Genomic DNA, 3625 nt, shown 5'->3' on the forward strand with positions numbered 1-3625 from the left:
TGTTCTATACTGTTATAGTGTTCTATACTGTTATAGTGTTCTATACTGTTATAGTGTTCTATACTGTTGTAGTGTTCTATACTGTTATAGTGTTCCTAACTATGAAGTTGTTAACATTCTTAGCTTAATCCTTTGAAAATAGACACGTATAAAGATTGCGCATCTTCAATATGTACCTATTGTTTCTCTTTAGTGCATTTAACCATGTCACAAGTAAACGCCTTGGGTAGCGAGTTGACACAATTCCAAGTTTGGAAATGCCACACTTTCCTTATTTTATTTATTTTAAGAGGACTATTTCTAATCACATTAGCAATAGTTTGCCTTAGGAAGACGTCTCAATAAATACAGGTACTCATCCTTTAACAGACTTCGCTGTTTGAACAAGTGAGGCCATCAGAAGAGAGGCTATGACCTAGTATGATTAGGATCATTTCAAGAGCAAAAGGTTCATTGAAGCAATACTTACAATATGGCGACTTTAAGGGCCCCAGAAAACCCATCCTTAACCTCTCACAAGAACAGCTGTCCAGGAAAAACTCCTGGCCCTATAAACATGATATGCTCACCTGCGGGCCAATGACCAGATCCGTCCCCTGGTTGTTATACCATCTCGTGCATCACCCCACAGCAATGAGACAGGTGTGTGTGGTGTTCACAAGAATCCCAGAACTAAACTGTGATGCTGAACATTAGGCAGGTAACAACTTTCATGGAAAGACTACCAGTTTGTGTATCAAATGGTAGAAAACCAGCTTTAAAATCATCCATTCACAACTGACAAGTTATCATGAAGATATCCTTTATTATAGCATAGGATTAAAACATACAGGAAAAAATAGGTTTGGTCAATACGAGAAAAATACAATTTAAGTCTGAAGATTTCAATCAGTCTTCAGTATTATCCTTTACAGGATCGGGGGCAATTCAGGACAATCAGAACGTGGATGGAAATTACAATTTAATAGATATTAAAAAAAAAATCCCCATTGAAAATAGATGCCGCTTAATTTCAATTCACTTGACTACTGAACTGACAATGAATTGAGTCCAACCATGAAGCTTCATACATCCTTTACATGTCATCATATCTAAAACAGCAATACAACAAGCGGAAGCTTTCGATCATACTATCAAAAAAGATAATTCTTCAATATGTCACATCTACTAGTGAACCCAGCTCTATGCTTATCTTCCTCGGTGTTGATGGCTTCTGCACACTAACAAATACTAAAAGACGAAAACCCAGAGGAGTTCTTCTTAACCGAACAGTAGAACCTTGAATGTTGTTCTCCCTTCCACACGGGGTAAACAAGCAACTTCAGCTCGCTGTTAGGATATAGAGAATGTTCTGGATTAAACCATTGGTATCACTTGAAGGGGAACGTCTTGGGAAAACTAATCGGGGCATTAGACAATGAGTCAAAATGACGGTCTGCCCTTTAAAAAGAGACATTTTTCCTTCACATCAAACCAGATTATTCTGCTCAGTATTTACAAAACTAGATCGACTTGAGGTAATTACTACTAACACTACTTCCTTAAGGTTTAACTTCTAACAATACAAGCTTTAATATAATTCAGAGTTTCAAAACATAAAAAAAGCGTCACAAAAATAGTTTCAAATGAAAATGGCCCCTTAAATGATTAACTAAACCAACAGACTGAATCTTCACAAGCCTGCCTGCCATCGCCATACTTTGAAGTGTTCAGGGGAGAATTTTTGAGGTACACAATAATCTACAACAAGAATACTCTTGAACCACTAAGAAACGGACAGCCAGCACAGCAATAAAAGACCACTGAATACTCACAACCCTATCAATACCAAACAAACACTGAAAAATCAATTCCAGACCAAAGCCTGAATGGTAGTGTGTGTAGTCTATCACCTAATCAGTTATGAGTTAGTATGGACTCAGAGCAGGTTAGAGACAGTCAAAGTATTTAAAATGAACCCAATGCTCTTTCACAAATGGCCAAATGTTAAGACTTAAAATACTCAATATTAGTTATTGTGGAGTAGCATCAATACTTAGTTGGGGGTCATTTCAACCTCACTTAGGCCTGAATATAGATTCAAGATTGGCAACGTGAGAGAGTTCAGCCCAAAAAGGGAATGCATTGAGGTAAGGCATAGAGAGAGACCACTGAGAAAAAATAAGTCAAAAGATCTTTTAGCGGGACAAATATGAAGAGAGAGGAAGTAAAAATCTAACATTGATAATATAACCATAACAGCCTGCTAGGTAACTTTCAAAAAGATATCCTATAGTTACCACCAGCAGTAAAGCAGATGTATATCAAAGATGTTTATCTAAGTTTTTCTCAAATCGGGGGCGTATTAATGAATGTCCCACACTTCTCTTCCTCTTCCCAGAGAGAATGGCCACTTGTTCCTCTGTTGGCCTGTTTTTCTTCAACATCTTCATCTCTAAGTGTTTCTGATTCCCAGGGCTTGTTCCAGCTCCTGCCTCCTCTGCTGGACCTGAAATACATGTTTTATTTATTAATATATTAAAATGCAGATAAAGAAGAAAATGTATTTCATAAATGGAAATTCAATTTCATAAGTGAAAGGAATACCAGGTAATATCAGGCAAATACCAGTACCGTAATATAAATTACAACTGAAAATCTTGTTCAGAGAATGATTTTAAAGTATTTAGTAGGGCAGAAAAAACGCTTGGTGACACAGAGATGACGACCCTCATGGAGAACGAACGGCAGGAGAGAAGGCTTTACCTACCACGCATCGGGCCGACAGAAACAAACAACTCTCTGGTAAGAAGAAGGGAGGGGGTGTATGCCTTATGATTAACGACTCATGGTGTGATCATAACAACATACAGGAAGTTAAGTCCTTTTGTTCACCTGACCTAGAATTACTTACAATCAAATGCCGACCACATTACCTACCAAGAGAATTCTCTTCGATTATAGTCTCAGCCGTTTATATTCACCCCCCCCCCCCCAAGCAGATCCCTCGACGGCCCTGAAAGAACTTCACTGGACTCTATGTAAACTGGAAACCATACATTCTGAGCCTGCATTTATTGTAGTTGAGGTCAGTACAGGTGCATCAAAGCTGGGACCGAGAGACTGAAAAACAGCTTCTATCTCAAGGCCATCAGACTGTTAAACAGCCATCACTAACATAGAGAGGCTTCTGTCAACATACAGACTCAAATCTCTGGCCACTTTAATACATTTAATAAAGGTATCACTAGTCACTTTAAATAACGCCACTTTAATAAATGTCTAGATACCCTACTTTACTCATATGTATATACTGTATTCTATACCATCTACTGCATCTTGCCTATGCCGCACGGCCATCGCTCATCCATATATTTATATGTACATATTCTTATTCATCCCTTTACATTTGTGTGCATAAGGTAGTCGTTGTGAATTTGTTAGATTACTTGTTAGATATTACTACATGGTCGGAACTAGAAGCACAAGCATTTCACTACACTCACATTAACATCTGCTAACCATGTGTATGTGACCAATACAATTTGATTTGATTTACCTTGGTGTAAAGCCACGGTGTACACACACACCCACCACGGTACACACACCACTGTACACACACACCACGGTACACACACACACCACG

At 38.3% G+C, this 3625-nt stretch overlaps 1 protein-coding gene across 1 annotated transcript in view; it reads right to left on the reverse strand.

The window, feature by feature from the left end:
• Window positions 1–3625, reverse strand: part of LOC111970773 (SWI/SNF-related matrix-associated actin-dependent regulator of chromatin subfamily D member 1) — a 34113-nt gene that overhangs the window by 1955 nt on the left and 28533 nt on the right.

This window comes from Salvelinus sp. IW2-2015, linkage group LG11 (assembly GCF_002910315.2).
Source record: "Salvelinus sp. IW2-2015 linkage group LG11, ASM291031v2, whole genome shotgun sequence".
Lineage (NCBI taxonomy): Eukaryota > Metazoa > Chordata > Actinopteri > Salmoniformes > Salmonidae > Salvelinus > Salvelinus sp. IW2-2015.